At 34.6% G+C, this 20793-nt stretch overlaps 1 protein-coding gene across 1 annotated transcript in view; it reads left to right on the forward strand.

The window, feature by feature from the left end:
• The first annotated feature begins 337 nt into the window (after positions 1-337).
• LOC128855722 (elongation of very long chain fatty acids protein 7) overlaps positions 338-20793 on the forward strand; it is a 71304-nt gene continuing 50848 nt past the window's right edge. The window contains exon 1 of the mRNA XM_054090869.1: positions 338-631. The gene's annotated coding sequence lies outside the window, so the exon portion shown is untranslated. The remainder of the gene's footprint in view (positions 632-20793) is intronic.

Consider the following 20793-nt stretch of genomic DNA (forward strand, 5'->3'; position numbering starts at 1 on the left):
AAACGATACACACTCACACAGGCGTACATATGTTTGCATATTTTTTTTAATATTGACATTGTCCTTAAATCGTTGACGACTTAAATTACCGAGGAGCAGAGCTTACAAACTGAGAATGCGAGCGCAAAAGTCAAACTGCAAGCGAAGGCGAATTCTACAAACACCGATAATCGTGCGACTATCATTCCGCGCCTAACTCATACATTTAAAAAGTACATACACATACATATGCTTGAGTGTGTGCGCGAGTGCGTTCGCATGTGCTTCGGTGTGAGATGCCTAATTTTGTTTATTTATACAACTGAACGTACAGAATGGGGTATCAGTGTCTTCTTGCTGGCCGCAAACGACGGTGTAACGATTTGAGTATCGGGATTAGTCTAATAGGTTTTTGCTTTTAAGTGAGTTCTGATTGTTTGGTTGTGGCTACGCACGGATGCTAACTGCAAATACATACGCATACACACGAACAAATACAATACGCAAACGAGTACGTGTCTTGTCTGGAGGAGGATCGTGTTCAGCAAATCAGGCCCAGTAGCCGAATCAGCAGTGATTGTCGCATGTTGACAGATTACCATTTGCGCTGAACTTTTTGCGACGATATTTGTGTTTTTGGTGCGAATAAAAGGTACGGAAGTGACGAATAATATGACGGTTTATGAATATGAATTTTGTGTATTTGAGATTTGAATATATTTTTTCTTTGAAAATTTGTAAACGTAATTTTGTGCACGAACTATAATTTTCATAACAAAAAAAAAAAAGGTCTGTTTTGGTGTCTTTGAAAAATTTGGTGGTGTGACTGCTTTTAGCAAGGATTTGTCCAGGTGTATGTGTGTGTGCTTGTGAATGTGGCTGTGCTCGATGGCACGTCCTATATACTTAAAATTTCTTGCATTGTCATATTTCTATTGGCGCATGCGATTATATTTTAACTCGACTGAACTTGGCGCAGCATATCGCGTATGAGCGGTGAAGCAAACTGGTACCACTAAGTTATTGCATCGTCTAATCTTTGATGTCAAATTCATAGTTTTTATTTGTGATTTGCAAGTAATTGGGTAATACACTTTGATTTGCATGCTAAATTTGCAATTAGTTTAAAAAAAAGCAACATGTTCGTTTCCTGAATCTTTTGTCTACTGCAGACAAGTAAAGCACAGACCTGCGTAGTCAAGCGAGCTCGTCATGCATATCGTTTTTTCTTTTGTTCACTTATCTGAAATTTCATATTCATCTATATGCGTTTTTAAACTTAAAAATTATGCAAATACTTGCTTTTATTAAATTCACAAATCCGCTTATACCTGAATCCCCTTCAATCTGAAAAACATATCCAGGCAAAACAGTAGCAGTCATATTGCAGCAGTAAAATGTATGGCAGCCAGTTTTGAAGGTCAGCACTTGTCGTTGCATTTAAATGTATGTACGCGCGTCTATGGATAATACTTTTCGGCAATGATTTATTTCCAGCGGCATGCAATTTTTTGTAAGTTTTATATTTCATGTAACTTTTAATCTTTAGATTTGTTTGAAACGCCTTCGATTTGGCATTTTGCCTTTTTATTATTCAATTTCTATTTCTAATTGCCGCTTAAAGCATTGTGCTTTGTGCTTTGTTGTTTTTTGCCAATTGTCTTCTTGCTTAAATGCTCGATATTTTCTAGTTGGCCTTAACCTAAAGCAATAGATAATTTAAACCACTAGCATGTCTAATACGCACAAATATACAAACATACTTACGCGCTTACAAAGGCATAATAAATGTATGAAGTTATAATAATCAAGGCGCGCATACGCTTTAGCAAAGATTTTGAGACATCAGTTACTTAGTCTAGGCAACAAAAAAAAAAAACAAAAAAAAAACCCAGATCAGTAGCTCATTGTTTTTTTTTTTTTATTTGCACTTGACTTAATTTTTCTGATTTTCAATAAAAGTATTTTTAAGTTTGTTGTTTTTGCTTCAACATTCTGTTAAATATTGAACTTTTTAGCATATTTTTTTTAAATAAAAAAATCTATACGCAACTTTGGTTTAAAAGTAAACATTTTGATTGCAAATGCATCCTTGGATCCTTCTAACGGTATATAGTAATTTAGAATACAACTTTAATCCAATTGAAGGAAGCTAAGACAGCTGAACTTTAGCTATCACCGAAAGTTCAATGCACTTCAATAAATATTCATTCCATCGGATACGGCTTTGAGAATTTATGTTCGAGCTCAAATAAACTGAGCCGCTTTTTTTTCAAAATTTGCAGCGCATTAACGATTAATCAATTGATGTTGGACGATTGATGTTTTTCAGCGTAATCCCTCTGATGTGATGAATGAATGATGTACATCCATTTCAGTATACTTGGGCTACAGTCACAGGATTTTCTTGCTAGATCATTAGCGCCTTCGTTGCTTTGGACAATACTGCGTCAGCATACCTCTTCCATCTAAGTTTGGCATACAGGACAAGACCAAGATACTTAACTTCGCTGACCAAACCAATAACAGCACCGTCCATGCTGATCTCTCTCATTCCTGGTAAAACTACTTTCCAGGTGGATGTTTCGGACGGTTTTATATTCAGATCCTAAACAGCACTCCAACTTTTAGTCAGGTTTAAAGCTCTTTGCAGTATGTCGCAAAGAATGTTCTAGAACCTGCCTCTCGCTATGATTACAACGTCATCCGCGTATCCTTGACAGCAGATTCCATTGTTTGTCAGCAAGTGTCACCAGACCTTCCCGCATGTGTACAACCCTTACTTGTTTGTAGCTGGATAGTACGGTCCGCTACTGCGGTTTCAGATATCCTTGTCTATAGCAGGGACACTATCCATCTGCAAATGGGTCGCTGCACGTTTCTCTTCTTAAGTGCGCTACATACCCCCTAGTGTGAGGCATTGTCGAAAGCTCCCTCGATATCGAAGAAAGCACAAAGAACTGTTTACACACAGTCAAAGGTATTCTGGATCTCCGCCAAGGGCATTAAGATAGTGTTCCTTCTTTCAGCGACCTTAGCATCAGCAGGGGATTTATCTCTCGAGCGCCATTTTTACACCACGTGAAGAAATCAGCTCGAGAAATTTAAATTAACTTCTGTTATTCTTACTGAAATATGAAATCAACTGCGTTAGGATACTTTGATATACAGCTCTGGATACCTGAGTATTGAGCAGTGCAAGTAGCTCTAACTCATTTCAATAGCATTCAGTGTTCAAACACTCAGTAGTTGGGCTGCCAGTTGCGGTCTCAGAGTCAACTCTGACAAAGCGGAGTTGATGCTATTCACCAGGAAATACACCTCGGCCTTTTAAGCTTCCAAGACTAAACAATCAGTGTCTTACATTCGCATCGGAAGTCGGGTATCTTGGTGTAATACTTGACCCCAAGCTCCATTGGAAGCTGCACATAGAAAATCGAGTTAAAGGGGCAAGTATAGTCTTCTACGTCTATAAATCTATGTTCGGCAAAAAATGAGGTCTCAAGCCACGTGTCGTATTTTGGATGTACAACTTAGTGGTTCTGCCAATTTTTACATATGGTTGCCTAGTTTGGTGGGTAGTTCTTTAGAAGGGCTACAACACCACTAAACTAGAGAGAGTGCAGAGAACTGGATGCGCTCAACATCACTGCTGCGCTTAACATCACTCTGCACTTACTTCCTGTGGATCTGCAAGTTAAATCTATTGCTGCTCAGAACGCTATTAGTTTGAAGGAGATTGGCTTCTGGAGACAATTTCCTCTAGGACATAGTAGCATCTTGAAGCAGATCTCCCCTTCTTTCTCTGTTCTTCGCACTGATCCCTCCAACCACAAACTGAGATTTGAGGATTGGGCTATGGATATCTATGGGTCGACAGAACCGGTTTCAGTTGTCCCTCTCTCAGGCATCGGTGTCCCTTTGTCCGTTGTTAAAGAGAAACTACACAATTTCTTTCTAAAAATAGCGCAAGACAGATGGAGGTCTGTCTGATTGTGTGCTAACTATTTCGAAAACACTATGGCCCCATTACGATTGAAACAGAACGCTTAAGGTGATGGGAATCCCACACCATTCAATTTCCAAACTCATTGCGGTGTTCACTGGCCACTGGGTGGTCGGTACTCATGCGGAGAAGCTTGGAATTCCGTACCAACCCCTATTGCAGAAGCTCTGGGGATCCTGCAGAGAAAGATACTGTTAAACACTTTCTCTGCAAATGTCCGGCTCTGGCGGTTAGACGCTTGAGATTCCTTAGCGTGCCCTTAGGGGATGACTTGAAGAAAATTTTCCAGCCTAGATCCCTTTTCTCTCCTCCACTACATCAACAGCACTGGAGGGCTGTAGAAGGTTTTCTCTTCCAAAAAATTTTTCTTTGCACAGGTAATGGTCCACATTAGGGTATCAAAACGGCACGTAAGTGCTACTTGAAGTGTGACTGTGGTACGCTTGCCATTTTATCTACCTACTCAAATGATTGTTTAAAAATGTTGAGCTTTTGAACAATTTGAGCAACAAAAAATTGTTATTTTATTTGTCAGTATTTCTATAGCTCCAAAGATTCTGTATCTAATTATTTCAACGATTTTAGCTCCGTGTATGAATAATTTGGATTTAAGTTTTCCAAATGTGCTGAAAAAAGGGTAAACTAATCAAAACAAGCAACGCTCAAATTATATTCTCGAAGATATGTTCGAAAATTTTCGAGTAATGGCAACAAAGGGGTGTGGGGTACTCGTTGCTCATACGCCCGGCTGTACGAAAATGTGAGAACAGAATCGAAAGCTTCACTTTGGATCCGTCGCTTCCTCCTAACCAAACTACTGGCTATGTTTGAGGAAGATGAATTAAAGGTGTATTGAATTTATATTATTCACTAATGGTAATGAAAATAATAATTTATGTATGTATGTAGTTTTGTACCTATTGGATCTATTGTCCACTTCTGTACTCATAACACAGCGTTAGCGTAGAATAGGATACACTTTCGATTACTTAAAGTAGTTTCTAAAAGGAAATTAAAGGAATTTTCGAAAATTTGACGCATCTTTCAAACGAAAATTCTATTTCAGCAAACAAATCGGTGGTTCAGTATGTTTACTTTATTAAAATGGTAAATAGAGGTATTGCCTGCATAATGATCTCATAAATATTTATAAAAAATTAAACAAAATCTTCCTAGCATACATTTCTTATTTTCTTAATTTTGGTGTTTCACCGAGATTCGAACCAACGTTCTCTCTGTGAATTCCGAATGGTAATCATGCATCAACCCATTCGGCTACGGCAGCAGCTTTTCTTCAACTGCATTGTTTACTTTCGTTAGTTGTTCAATCTAGACATCAGAATTGATCGTTCGGTTGAGTGGTAAGAGTTCAAAGTAGACAATTCCTTTGTAATCCCACAAAACTGATGGCAAAACCTTCTTTTGATGAATATCAGCTTTTGATGTTGTTTGAGTTAGATCACCTGGCCTACTCCACGATCTTTTCCGCTTGATATTGTTGTAAACAACCCATTTTTCATCGCCATTTACCAGTCGTTTCAAGACCGAATCATTTTCATTACGTTTCTTTAGCAAATGGCAGCTGTTAAATGCGTTTCTTTTAGATCTTAAGGAACCCGTGTGACGAGTTTTTGAACATAGCCAAGTTGTTTTAAGTGATTTTTAATGCATGTTTGTGATACATGAAGTTTCTCTGAAACCTCATGTGTTGTACTGTGACGATCCGAATCGATAATTGCTTTGATAAAGGCGTCATCAACTTCAACTGGACGACGAGAGCGTTTTTCACCTTTGAGAGAAAAATCTCCAGAATGAAATTTGGCAAACCAATTTTGACCTTGCCGTTCTTTTAAGGCTTCGTCACCATAAACAGCACATCACTTTTTATAAGCTTGCGATGCATGTGGTCCCTTTGCCGAAATAAAAAAGCAAAATATCTCGAAAAGTGTTCCTTTTGATTTTCCATTTTTAAAGGAACTTCAAACGAAAACTACGCAACCGATCAAACAACTTTTTTTACTTATTGAAAGCTGGATTGCCAACTATCAAATAACAAAATATGTTTTACATTTGTTCTACGACTGCAACCCTAAAAATTGAACTGAAGTCATCTATGAGTGAAATGCGCAATTATTTAGTTGCCAACCCAATATTTGGTTTAGTTTTGTACTTAGGAATAAAAGTGTCTGGCAGTAGAAGGCCATTCGTGAAGTTCAATTGCCTAACTACTGTCACCATATCGCAAGAACGGACCAAGGTCGCTTCTGCGATTAATCCCAGGAGACTCCAATGCACCTTCTCCATGAATGCGCGGAGAAGGTTGAGACATCTTGGCCATTCGCAGCCAGAAGAAAACCACATACGCTCAGTCCAACACAGCTCTATCTTAAATTTAATAAAGGAGCCGGGTCTGGACGAAGTACTGTGATGAGTAGAGGGCATAAAAGACCATTAGGTCGAAGTGCAAACCTCCAATACATCTAAATCTAATACTGTACAGAAATGTCAAATTTTCTCTGGGATAGTTGGTTTGACAGCTACCTCTATGAAACAGGGTATTCGCCTAACAAACACCCTATATAAATTTATGACTTGAAGCTTTTCTTCGTGAGCTTATATTCTTGTACGTTTTTTATGGGCGAAAAAAAAAAAAAAAATGGGAGTACTGATTTGCATTTAATGTAAATTATTTCCCGCTTGCCTAGTTTGGTTGTCGCCTCACTTAGACGTGACTTAATTCAATAAGTTCATATAACTCGAGTACTCGCATTTTTGTTTTCTTTTTTCAAAGCTGATAAAATTATGCTTCAAGTAACTTAATGAGCAATCTCGTGTAGATTAGAGGCCAATGGGAGCGAGCGGTGGTGAGGAGTTGCGGTAAGTGATGGTGTAAAGGCAGAGGAAGGTAATATGAGCAGGAGAAGGCGCACAGAGGTGGGTGTTGCAGCAATCTAAGGTGTTGCGAGGTGATTTTTGAGTGAATGTGATATTGATGTGCATTGATGGCTGCTCATCTAGGTATGGGCAATGTGGATGACAAATAAAGTCAGCGACAATGATGCGAAAAGGCAATTAGTTACCACGTAAATTAAAACAAAAAATTATATATACATAGGTATGTACATACCTACATAAAGGAAAAAAGTGAATAAGAATTAAGCATAAAATCGTGAAAAAAACGGCAGCGAGGAGAAACGAAGGCGTCAAATTAAGCACGTGTGACACCCTGCAGCGGGCGAGAGCCACAAAAATTGGCAGACACGTTTATTCGTGTCTGTTCATATAGGAAATAGAACTCGTGTGTGCGAAAAAGAAAATTTTACAAATTAAAGTTACTTAGCAATGGTTTGTTGACTACTGATTACTTTAATTTCTCGCTGCAGCCCTTCAATGTTGTAAACATTTGCGATGAAACACAGCGTGTAATTGCTGTTCTGTTGCTATTTTATTGCACTTAATTTATATTTATTTGCTGAATGTTTTCTTGTATTATATTTAGTTAGCATAGGTAATCTAAGTGTTGTGGGAAATCGGTTGACGTGTAATTGAAATAGCAAACAATTTGTAAAATTCACACATAAATAACGACAACGGCAGCAACAGTGCTGATGTGATGCTGACGGCGGTGTTGGCTTTGACGTTGATGGTGACAGCGGCGATCGGATGATGCGCCTTTGTCGGCAGTAAATCAACAAACCCCAAAAAAAAATGAAAAAAAAAAATTAAAAAAAAACAAAGAAAAAAAAAACGAAAATAAGCTGTGAAAAATGCGCCGCTGTCGACGCTGCTTCACGGATAATTGACGGATATTTACAAAAGAAACTTTAAACATAAACAAACACATTCGAGTATACAAAAACACGTGCACACTGAGTCATGTATGTATGTATGTGTACGTATGTGTGTAGGATAGATATGCGCCTGTCTGTACTGTGAATATTTGCATAGTAATTAAAGTGTAAAGTTATTTAAAAAAATAATTGCAACAATAAGCAAACTGAGTTCACACGCGCACATTTACGCCTACTCACTTCTGTACTAAATATGTGATAATTTAAAAAAATAGGTATGCAAGCGCATGCATACACACATACATATGTATATATAAAGTGGATGGTACAAAATGACTTTATTAAAAAAAAATGCTAAGCTATTTTTACAGGGTATAATTTTTTGGATATTTATGACGGGACATTAGAAGAGGAGGTTGACTAATACTAGGCTGTAAAGATTTTAAACTAAATTTACGGAAAAGTGTAATTATTAGTAATTGTCATTGACGTCAAGGGTAAATATTAAAATAAAAATAATGTATTATATGTAAAATAATAAGAAAAAAAATTAAAAAAAAAATAAAATAGTAAACACCATCTGAGTTTTTGGTCATATAACAAATTAAAAGAATACCATAACAAATTTAAAATAAAATTTATTTTTCGGTCTTGTTACTAATTTTTTTGCGGTCCTGTATATTCAATGATAATTTTCCAGGGCAAAAATAAAAATAAAAAAAAAACAATGAAAATAAAAAAACAAAAAATAGTAAAAAACAGCTATCAAATTTTTTCCTCCGTATAACAAATTAAAGGAAAAAACAATAACAAATTCAAAATTTTTTTTGGGTCCTTTTAATATTAAATTTACGGAAAAGTGTAAATCATTAGTAATTTTCAAAGCAATGACGTCAAGGGTAAATATTAAAAAAAATAAAAAAACAAAAAAAATAAGTAAAAATAGTAAAACCAGTATCTTATTTTTTTGGCCGTATGAATTAAAATTAAAAAAAAAATTACAGAACTAAATTTACGAAAAAGTGTATTCAATAGTAATTTTCAAAGCACGTCAAAGTAAATATTAAAAAAAAATAAAAAAACAAAAAAATTTGTAAAATAGTAAAACTAATATCTTATTTTTTTGGCTGCATGAATTAAAATTAAAAAAAAAAATTACAGAACTAAATTTACGAAAAAGTGTATTCAATAGTGATTTTCAAAGCATTGACGTAAGGGGCAAAATTAAAAAAAAACATCAAATAAAAAGAAACAAAAATTACAAATTGAAAAAAAATTGTTTTCGGTCCTTTTAATACTAAATTTACGCAAAAGTGTAATGATTAGTAATTTTCAAAGCATTGACGCCAAGGGTAAATATTAAAAAAAAACAATAACAAAAACAAAATAGTAGTCCAAAAACAGCTTTCTGATATTTTTGATATTACAAATTTAAAAAAAAATTTTTTTTTTTAATTTAAAATAATCTTTTTTTGGTTCTGTAAATACTAAATTTACGAAAAAGTGTATTCAATGGTAATTTTTAAAGCATTGACGTCAAGAGTAAATATTAAAAAAATAAAATAAATTAAGAATATATAAAAAAAAATCAAAAGAAAGATATTTTTTAATATTTCTATCTATTTTTTCGGCGATATAACAAATTTAAAATAATTTTGTTTTCAGTTCTGTTAATACTAAATTTACGAAAATGGTAATTTTCAAGGCATTGGCATTCAAGGGTAAAATTAAAAAAAAACACATGTAACAGCTTTCTAATGTTTTGTTAAATGGCAAAGCTTATTATATATTTATTTAAAAAAATAGCAATTTTAAAATAGTTTTTTTTTCGGTCCATCCTATTGTAGGCATGTTCGTACATGTATGCTAACAAATGAATCCTTGAAATTTCATTACAGAAAATCATTTAAATGTCTAACAGGTAAAGTGCAAGTCTACACAAAAATAAAAGTGTCAATAAATTGACGAAGTGTCAACAAATTTTAATTCCAAATAAATGAAAACAATTAACTGCATAAGGCATAAGGAAAACTATTCTTCGTGTTGAATATTTGTATGTTCGTAGTAATGTACCTTGTATGTATGCGTGTATGTGTTTTACACTCTCCTGCTAAAATAACGCGAGACAGTAGTGTCAGTTGTATTCTCAATTCGCTAATTAGTTAATACTTAAACAAATACCCCTACATCTTCACGTAGCCCTGTGTTTGTGTGTGCGTATGCACATATTTCGTTATAAACAGTTGGTTAAAATTTACATGGTTTAGGATGTGCACTTAAGTTTTAACACTGCACTGCTCTATTTACTCTTCGCTATAATTACGTGATGAATGAATTGGTTGTTGAATGGCTTTGTTGTTGGTTATTCACATTTGCCAAACAATTGGCAGTGTTGCAATGCAGTTTTGTGTAGCTGTGCTTTCCTGTGAATACTTTCAACTAACATACATACATATACACATACATTCATATATGTATGCGTACATTTTACAACTGAGATAACATTTCCTTTCATTTGTTTTTATGTCCATATTTGTACATCTGTGGTGACCCTGACTTGTACTAAAACATACAGCAAGTGAAACACATTCAGCACTTCAATATTTTATTTGTCTATGTTTTTTAGTGCCCATTATTATTTTTTTTTTAACTATATAAATTCGAGTTTCCAACTGTTTACGAAAATTAGAAAAATTGAATAAATTTTCATAAAAATGTAAAACTTTTTAATTAGATTTTTTTTAAAATCCATTTCTTTATTGCGATCTTTTTTCTAAGCATTAAGCAATATTTTTAGTGGAAGCTATTTAATTTATTTAAGAGAAAAATACTGCGGATGCTTTGCGGAATTTGTGTATTTGTGATATAGAAAGGGCTCTTTGAGATCATTCTGAGGGGTTTCGACTGGAATCTTTGCAGTATGTATGTCGATGTTTGAGTTAGCTGCAGAACTATGAGAGAACTATGAGAAATTCGATGTAGTAACGAATATAGGTTTCTAAGCTTCTGAGCTTCTGAGTTTGTTAAGTTTAATTAGAATTCAAGAGAAATAGAAATGGGCATTTGGCAATTTTTGTGTTTGGTGACTGTGCTAAGCTTTTTCTTCCGTGACACTTCAGCGAAACAAATCCGCAAAATTTTTTAATGGAGAAATTATGCAACATCGTTAGCGAAAAAGATTTGTAAAAACGAGAATTTAGAGTCACTTAAAATTGGCTCTTTATTATATTAAAATTTTATGGGCTAAAAAAGTGCGTATCCAAATGTTCTGATTAAAATTCTGATTGAAAATGCTAAAATTTTGATGAAAATTTATCGAATTCTTATAAATCTTATGTGAATCTTTTAAATCTCGAAACTACAATATTAAGTTTGTAACTTGGATAAATATGGTCTTTATTATAAAATGAACTATGTTTTTAAATACAAATAATTTAAATTAAAAAACAAGTAAATACATAGTCAAAATTTGTCAAAATTTTGTGGTGCAATATTTCACTCACAGGCTGTAGGAACGCGCACATATAAGATATATTACAACAATTAAAAAATTTTATAAAAGTTACTTGAAACTAATAAAACAGTGTAGCAGTGGTTTGATACTTTTTTAATTTGTTTTAATCGTTCTAACTATAGGGTTATTTAATAGAGGGGTTATTTTGATATTCAAAGAATATTACTTTTTTTTAATATAAATGATCGGATGTTTATTTCATTATAAAGAGGAAGGTATAACGTTAATAGTGAAAAATAACATCAGGCTAATGACCACCATGACCACGCTTACAGGACAATATCCTTTTCATGAAATTTTCCATAACCGAATTGCAAAGTGGCTGGCCTATGTCCTCGATAGCCTCACGAATTCCATCTTTGAAGCCTCGAATCGACCTGACTGATCGGCTTTTAGCGTAGACCTTCTCTTTCACGTGGCCCCAAAGAAAAAAGTCACAAGGTGTTAAATCTCAAGATCTCAGTGGCCAATTGTGATCACCGCTTCGAGATATAACACGCTCCGCAAACTTTTCCCGTTAAAGATCAATGGTTTCGTTGCTTGTGCGACACGTAGTGCCGTCTTGTTGATAATGAAAATATCGTTAATCATCTCTCCTGTTTAACACCTAACACCTGTTATTGGAAAAACCTTTACGTATCATGAAACAATAATTAAAGGTGATGTAAGATCTAATTTTCACCCTGTGTCAGCCATTTTGAGCTACTTAATATAATATATCCCAGATGCCCTCTTGGAAAATCAAATTTTTAGAATTCTAAATAAAAAGTACTCAAAATTATAGAAGTTAAAACTTTTAGCAGACAACACTGTTTGTGTTGTGCAAAAGAGGGCGTTAAGTTTGTTTATGTCTCGAAAGGCAAGATGAACAGAAAATATTTGATAAATTGTGCGGCATTGAAACCAGGTAAAACAGTTTACGTGTATTACTTCTCGATAAAAAATTTCGAGATCAAGGGCAGATCGGAAATGGGCGGAGTTCTCTAGTGATGTGCTTCCGATGTCTTTCAAAATTTGCATTGCTGAAATGAGCCCGGGACGGCGCATCCTTTGGTTGACGCTTCTATGCAAACAGAGTAAATTCCTTTTTATTTAAGAAGTGTAGTTAAGTGTAAGTTTAGTTTATCTAAATTAGTTCTGATTTAGTTCAAATGCTGATTGTCATGTGTTTCGCCTGGAAAAATAATTGGTCTATTTTCAGAAATGAGTTGTGAAACTGGATAAATGCAAATCTCAGCCAAGATTATCGTCCCGAAACAATTCACTGGGCTTGGGTCGATATTGTCTGGGCTATATATCCAAAACTCGTAAATGGATAGGTCTTCTCAAAATGGGAAAATATATATTTTGTGGAAAACTTATAAAGGGTTTTCCAATAAGAGGTGTTATTTTGATCAAAGATCACTGGTTTCGTTGCTTGTGGGGCACGTAGCGCCGTCTTGTTGAAAATAAACATTGCCCAGATCAATACCATCCAATTCCGGTCATAAAAAATCGTTAATCATCTCTCGATAGCGCAATCCATTCACCGTAACTGTTGCTTCAACTTCATTTTCGAAAAAGTAAGGTCCAATGACTCCGCCAGTCACAGTTGAGGATAGAGAGGCTTTTCAACAATAACTCTTGAATTTTCTGAGCTCCAGACCCGATAATTTTGCTTGTTGATGAAGCCACCGAGGTTCAAATGGGCCTCGTCACTCAAGATGATTTTTCGTTGGATTTCCGGATCATTTTCATGCATTTCAACTACCCAATCAGCAAAGACACGACGATGTTGATGTACGGCCGGCTTGAGTTCTTGTGTTAACTGGACTTCATAAGCTTTAAGACCCAAATCGTTATGCGAAATGCGGTGTAATGACGTTTGTGGAATGCCTGATTCCCAAACCGGTCGAGGAATGGACAAACCTGGGGTTTCTTCAACACTTTCGGCTACAACAGCAATATTCTCGGCTGTTCTTAAGCGACGTGCACTGGTTTTATTCTACACATCACTAACTTGTCCCAACAGCTCGAATTTTTTTTACCAATTTCTGTATTGCGGCCCGACAAGGTGCTTCACGATGACCCAAAAATGTTCGAGTTTTACGAACCGTCTCTGCCGAATTTTCACCATTTTTATAGTGTACTTTAAAATTTCAATGCGTTGTTTAAGCGTGTATCGTTCCATGTTTATTAATGGCTTAGTGTCTACTTGTCAAATATCAATTAATGACAGCTTCAAAAATGACATCTACCGAAATAGCGGGATATTCAAAATAACACCTGTTATTGGAAAACCCTTTATATATAATTTCATAAACAGTTTTTTTTAAAGAAAACTTGGCTTAAAATATGAGGAGTTTTGTTTTATTTTTCCCCAAATTTGTGACTTTCCCTAAAAGATTTATGTATCAACAATTATTTGAGCCATTGAATCTATGCCACTCAAATAATAAAATACATCCCACGGCACAATCAACCAAGTAGAGGTTGCTCATGCGTCACTCAAGTCTACCACAGGTATACATATATGCACACATATATGACCAAAAATGTGTATGTGTATGTATGTTTTTTTTTTCTTATTAAAAGTAAAGAATAATACTTTGTTCTCGTATGAAGCAATAGACAAATATACACATACACATATAACTACTTATTCTCAATGTTGCCACAAATTGCCTAAGCAGATTATAGATAATTTCAACATAATGTGGCGTAGAGGTGCCAAAGTGGTGGGCCCTAAGGCGGTTTTGATGACGTTACCTGTGTTCTTGTGCGATGGTGTTCATGTGCGACCATAATTCAGTGTCAATTAGTTAAACACACACATACTCGTATACACAGATATGTATTTGCGAAACTTATTGTGGCAAATATATTGCCACATCTCGTCGCTATCAAAGGTTCTAATGCATTTTGATAATTAACAGCAAAACAAATCCAAGTAACTGACTGCCGCTGAAGCTTCTTTACACTTTAAATACTTGCGAAGGTGTTGTATTTGCTATTAGGTAAAAAAAGATTTTGGTAAATGGTCAATCAACTCTTGCATTTGGCAATGAATTTTTAAATACATTTGCAATTACCAAAGCCGATTGTGGATGAGTGGATTTTTTTGTATTTATTTTTTAGTAGCGAATTAAACTTATTGTGGCTCTTAAAGCTGTAAAATGTACAAATGTGTTTGTATGCATGATTTCATTTGTTTCTTCAGAACATGACCATGAGCGATGCTGGCAGAACTGTAGAGTTTTCATAAAGCTGGGAATAATAAAAGACGGTAGTATTGTTCACGTTTTTTAAAGAGTTATAAAAGATTGGACAATAAAAGAAAATAATAGTTTTTGTTTTTAATTTATGCAAATAATTTCATTTATAAAGGGCGAAATAGAATAAAATGAGCTCTGTTTGAAATTGTTTTTAATAATAAATAACCAAATCATTAATAATAAGCGTTTATAAGTTACATGTGCTGGGCTCGAATTGCCACATTCGTGAATGTAGAAGTCGTCCTATGTTGCTAAAAAAATGTGCTACATCGGTAGCCCAACCATTAACAATTATCTTTAATAAATCACTGGCTTCTAGAGAATTTTTACTTAATTGGAAAAAATCATTTAGATATATAAGTCTGGAAGCAAGTCGGATGCCCAAAATTTTCGCCCTATCTGCAAAATTTCGAGTATACATAAACTGAAAAATTGAAAAACTAGTTCATGATTTGAATTTCTTTCAGATCTCATATCGCCTTACCAGCACGGCTTTGTTAAGGGTAGATCTACTGTTACGAATTTAAGGTTTATTCGCGAATTTTGTCTTAAATCAATTTGAAACAAGCCAACAATGCGATGTCATATTCACCAATTTTTCGAAAGTGTTCGATAGAGGTTGTCTGTAAAGTCGGTTTACTGACGATAGTTTAACGTGACAACGTCATAAGAAAATATTGATGGAATGGTTGCAATTTTCAAAATAAAATTTTAATTTTATTTGTTTGATAGATATTTTGTATGGATATAGAGGAGGAGGTAAATGGAATTGCAATGGAATAGGTCAAGTTACATTTACACAAACGTGAAAAATTACGAAACATTTATCAAATTCATGAAAGATATCTTCAATTTCGATTGTGCATCAGACGTTAATAAGTCAACAACACTAAGAGGCATCATCATCGATTTGACTTTCTCAAGACACATTACACTTGAAACACTCCCTTTCATTTCCTATTTTTCCTATCATCGTTTATTCTCAATAGAGAAATGGTTCATTACCATGCACACAGGAAGAAGGCATATGCAAATACAAGTATGTGAATTTATATACAAATGCGCATATACATACATATATATGCTCACTCAAGTAGGACAGAGCCAGATGTCGAACGTTGCCGAATACGGGGACCGATTGTGCTCTTTGTCGTTCGTTCCGCGCTCTCGCTTGCAGTTCAAGCACATTAGCTTACATTTGCTTGCGTACGGAATAGATTCGTATATTTGATATCTCCATATGATTTGTATGCAAGAATGATAGAAACAAGATTGCGCCCATCAGAGCGTACGTGACGTCACGTTTGCTGAGTTGTGCAGTATTGCCAACCATTTGCTCTTCGCAATAAATTTAGTGCTTTTTTATACCGAAAATGCGAAAATTTTGAAGTTTCGTGTTTGTTTCTTTTTGCGTTTAATTTAAAGCTACCGAAACTGTAAGTTTTAAAAACTACACATTATATACATTACCCATTTCGAACATTAGTTGGTTTTCAATGCTATCACTAGTAAAATGCTTCATACATATAAAGCTCGTTTTTGGATTGAAGGCATTTCCTCGCCGGCAGAAATGCATCCACTGTTTGCAGAGCGCCTCATCCTTTGGAAATATGAAAAGCTTATATCACACGCCTTATTGAGGTTCTTACTAGCACAATTTTTCACTGCACATTTCATGTTTTCTTATTTTTCACTTATACGAGTACACTTTCACGTTTGTTACCGTTTGTTCTTATTAACGCACATTTCAAAGAAGAAACGAATATTCATAAACATCAACAATAATCGCAATCATGGGCAATGTGACCACATCTCTGAGAAGATTTTAGTGCTAATGAAAATTTTTTTACTCTTATAAAATTTGATAATTTGAAAGTGCAAATTTAATTTTTGGCTCCATTTAAGAATATGCCAAAATATTAAATGCCCCTCTCCCAACTCTTCTTAAGATTGAAAACCTTTTTACACATTTTAAAAAGTCTTTGAATTTATTGAATGCGAATTAAAACCATAGAGGTGTAATCGTTACTCCCGGTCATCAATCCTTAGTGAGACATAGAACATTAAGAGTCATATTCGTTGTAAAAATAAACAAGAAAATACCAGAAAATACTAAAGAAACCATACTGACATTTTTACAAAAAGAGTACCTTATCTAGTTACATAACTTCAAATATAGCAAAAAAGTCGTTCCCTTAACAAAATAGTCTCACTTAGCAAAAAAAACGCATCAGTTAAATTGTACATAAGCATAACACATTTATTTAAAAAAACGCACATTTTAAAGACAATTTGTCACGCATACAAAGTTCTTTAAGTGATTCAATAAAAATTTGTTGGGTTATTTTCTTTGAATGGGCATTTTAGTGCGTTTTTATATCCAAAGCTAGGCAACACTGCAGTAGCGAGAGAGAGATTTGACTGCCGAAAGCAGAAGAACACCAACAACACCTGCACTCGCGGGCAATGCCACCAGATGTTAAAAAAAAGTAAAGCTAAATAAATCTGAGTGAATTATTTAAATAATTATTAAAAAATGTATATTTTACAAAATTATAAACATGACATTTTAATTAGAACAGCTAGAAAAATGTCATGAAGAAAGAACTAAAACTCCGAAACAAAAAATAATGAAAATAACAAAAAAAAAAATGCTAAATCAAGTTACGAAAATGGTAATCTGGCCATACTGGAGCTAAAATCACGTAACTAGTTGTCAAATTCGCTGAGCGCAAAGTAACGGGACCACGATAGGCGCCATCTCATTATTCTTTCCATCATGATTTGTATGCATCTTTACATATAGATTTGTTCTTTTTGAAAATTGCGCGAAATTGGTATAAGGTATGTGGTAAATATTACCATACATTTTTTCCTTCATATATAATATATTAAAAAAATTAATAATAACAACATTAAAACAACAGGTATTATTAACAAACTTGGTTTTATTTTAAAATCTTCAAGTAAATCAAATTAATAATAATCAATAAGAAGGCATATGCAAATACAAATGCGTGAATTTATATATGTACATTTGCGCATATACATACATATATACGCTCACTTAAATAGGAGAGAGCAAGATGTCGAACGTTGCCGAATGCGGGGACCGATTGTGCTCTTTGTCGTTCGTTCCGCGCTTTCGCTTGCAGTTCATTCAAGGTAACGACAATGAGCAAGGTAACGGCAATGAGCAAGGTAACGACAAATGAGCAAGGTAACGACACATTTTTTCGTGCGTGCAGCCTGTTAAATCGAATTATAAGACGTTATCACGTCAAAAGCTGGGTTCAATTGGTCTTCACCCTAGCTTACTTAGGTGTGGTTTGCATCTTATCTCACAGATATAACTCAATTCGTTCGTATAAACAATATAAAATCTGTTGCTATCAAAGTTGCCTCAGGTGTGCCAGTATTGTTCTTAATCTATTTTAATGATATTCGAGACGTTTTTGTGAGATCACTTTGTCTGATGTGTGCAGAGAGAACGTAGGTTCGAATCTCGGTGAAACACAAAAATTAAGAAAAAGTTTACTCTAATAGCGGTCGCCCCTCGGCAGGAAATGGCAAACCTCCGAGTGTATTTCTGCCATGAGGACTTAACAAGATTGGAAGCCTAGTGTGATGACAAATCTTTACCTCTTAATGTTAGTAAATGCCAGCACTTGTCCTTCAGTAGACGCAAAGTTGCGATTAATTTCGATTGCAAGTTGGGTAAATTTATGATTTTTTTTATAATTTATGAGCAGGAAGACTCGGGTGTCATACTTACTTATTTTAGAGTTTACTGAAAATGTCGTTTTCGTAGCACATAGACATTACGATTGTCAAGTCTGGGTCTATGCTCAGCTTTGTAGTAAGGAATTCAAAAGACTTCTAGGATCTTTTTACGCTGAAGAATTTGTATTTTTCTTTTGTTAGATCAAACCTCGAATATTGCAGCTTTATTTGGGATCCATTCTATATGGGTTCATCTTTAAGAATTGAGAAGGTTCAGAAAAGTTACACTATATTTGCCATTGGCCTTGTAGTGTACCTGCATGTAAAAGTAGATTGCCTTTTGTTAGCATTGCCAACTTTAGAATTGCGAAAAAAAATTTCATCGATAATGCTTATAAGCGACATAGCCACGGATCATATAAAATGTCACTTCTTACTGGTGCTAATGCTTTTTAATTGTCCTACTGGAAACCTTAGACTCAGAAATCCATTTTCCTTATCAAAAGACCAATTTTAGTCATAATGAACCGCGATACGTTGTATAAGGCACTCTAACTAATTTTGTAAAAATATAGATATATTCTCTAACTCACGAGAGTCTTTCAAGTCAAAACTTAATCCGCAGATACACTTTTTGAATTGTGACTAATGCATCTCACCGTATTGTTTACCATATATTATATTTAAGCTTTGGCATTAGTTTTCTATTTGAGTTTTGCTTTAATTGATGAAAGAATTAATAAATTAAAAAAAAAAAAAATACATACAAACGCATGCCAATGAATCAAAGTCATACGACACCTTTCAAAATCTTCGCTAAGCTTACGAAAGTATTGGAAAAGAGCAAAGACACGTGCCTTGCGCGAGTCAACAATCAATTCAAATTTCTTAAATATTAAAATTAGAATATAACTTTTCATCTTATGTAATACATATTGACTCATTAATTATGGAGCGCGCCTGCAAAAAAGTTGAAATCAAGAGTTGTATAATGTGCTAAAAATGAATTTAAAACTAAAGAACAAAAAAATCTATTTTCTTAACAAGTGGACTCTTCAATTCTTTTCATTACTAAGTTCAGGGGATTTTTTCGCTTTAGTGGCGTTGAAAAGCGACAGCGGTAACGGCTAGAAAGAAAAATATAAGTTCTTTTACTTTTAAATTCTCTTTTCGCTTTCTTGTTTCTCGCTTGCTGTCTTCCGCGTGCGTTTTTACACTCATCCCTATACGCATGCATACACACACACGCATGCATGTGATATCTATTTATACGCACACTTCGTTGCTAAGTTAAAATGTCTTTGATTAGTTATTCCGAGCGCAACGCATGCGTGAGGGCGCTTTTAAAAATAAATAATATTTCATGCCTTCAATATTACGCAGTGTTACGTACATTTGTATGTATGTGAAAAAAAATGAAAAATAAAAAAAATTAAAAAATAAAAATGGAAAAAATGCGAAGAAAATATTTCTATTTCACATTGAAAATGCTCGACACGCGTTGCATGCGTCACTCTCGGCAAATAGTGCTGCATAAAATATGCAAATAAATGTTGTTGATCCTTAAGTGAAATTCCTGCAAAGTCTCCTCATCAACGCTTCTACGCTGACAGCAGTTCTTAAGTCAGTGAACGTGTGCCTGACTGAGCCTTGATTTCCTGAATGTTTGCAGATAAATGATTTGTGCATATTAATTTATAGAAAAAATGCAGTGTCAGCGCGCCAATGAGAATTAATGATTGCATAACTTGATTTGAATTAGTGAATTATGCGTACTGGCGAATCGTTTCTTAATGCATTAATTCGCAATCAAAATATTATAATTTACATATTCAAAACTAGAACAAGAATCATGAAATTTTAAATCAAAATTGTGAAATACTGGGAAATGTTGTGAAATTATTTTTTTTAATAAAATTTATTCATGTCGATGACTCCCTAAATAAAATTTATAATTTCATAAATACACATTTTTAGCAATTTCAAGATACAGAGGTATAAGAAAAATAACACTGTGATTAAAAAGTTCCCGGAACAACCGTCAGGTGACGCTCTAAGGTAACTGATTTGAGTTCTTAAATGAGACATCCAGACATCCCGCGAGTGAGTGGAGAGCTCCGAATGAATGGAGGGGCTCCGAATGAACCAAAACAAACTCGTCATTTTCAGTCAAAAAAGAAAGTAATGCTCACTTCTTTTATGGCCTACCACGGTATTGTACACCACGAATTTTTGTCCAGAAGGTCAGACAGTTAATAAGGGATATTATTTTGATGTTATAAGACGTTTTTGTTCCGGCTATGCCAAATGACGTTGCTCAACACCAGTAGCGCCAATTGGGAAGGACCTCTCCGAACCGTTTGGTACCAAACGAGGTTTCAGACAGGGTGATTCGCTGTCGTGTGACTTCTTTAACCTGCTACTGGAAAAGATTGTGCGCGCCGCAGAACTTGATCGTTCAGGCACAATTTTTTCTAAGAGCGTATAATTATTGGCTGCGCTAGATTTTTGGACCTTTGCACTTTA

Source organism: Anastrepha ludens, chromosome 2, assembly GCF_028408465.1.
Source record: "Anastrepha ludens isolate Willacy chromosome 2, idAnaLude1.1, whole genome shotgun sequence".
Lineage (NCBI taxonomy): Eukaryota > Metazoa > Arthropoda > Insecta > Diptera > Tephritidae > Anastrepha > Anastrepha ludens.